Here is a 422-nt window from a genome sequence, read left to right as displayed (position 1 = left end):
CACCGCAGCAAAACTCTGCAATGGAGGTGTCAGAGTCTAATCTAGGAAAAAGGTACCTTTAAAACAGCCCAAAGGAGGGAAATGTTCAAAATAATCAGCACGTCATCCTTCCGAACGCAAGCGAGGTACAAAAAGGGCTGCCCAGGGTCTGGTTCTGCTTAACCGGTGTCCACAAGGCGGAGGATGGAGCTTGGTGCATCAGGAGGTGACCCGGGCCGCCGGGGACTGTAAGTGTGCTGGAACAGAGCTGGGTGAACTGGAGCGATGGGAACGAAGAGCGTGAAACCCCCGAGTTGAGTGCGAGGTCCGAGCCTGCCCTGGTGAGACGTCGCCTTGGTGAGGAAACATCAGAGCCTGGCGCTGCGTGGTCCAGCCCCTGGGGCCGGCGCAACGCCAGCTTGACCCGGGTTCGGGTTCTGGGG

The sequence above is a fragment of the Buceros rhinoceros genome, unplaced genomic scaffold, assembly GCF_000710305.1.
Source record: "Buceros rhinoceros silvestris isolate BGI_N320 unplaced genomic scaffold, ASM71030v1 scaffold15423, whole genome shotgun sequence".
NCBI classification, from domain to species: domain Eukaryota; kingdom Metazoa; phylum Chordata; class Aves; order Bucerotiformes; family Bucerotidae; genus Buceros; species Buceros rhinoceros.
This window is presented reverse-complemented; position numbering follows the sequence as displayed.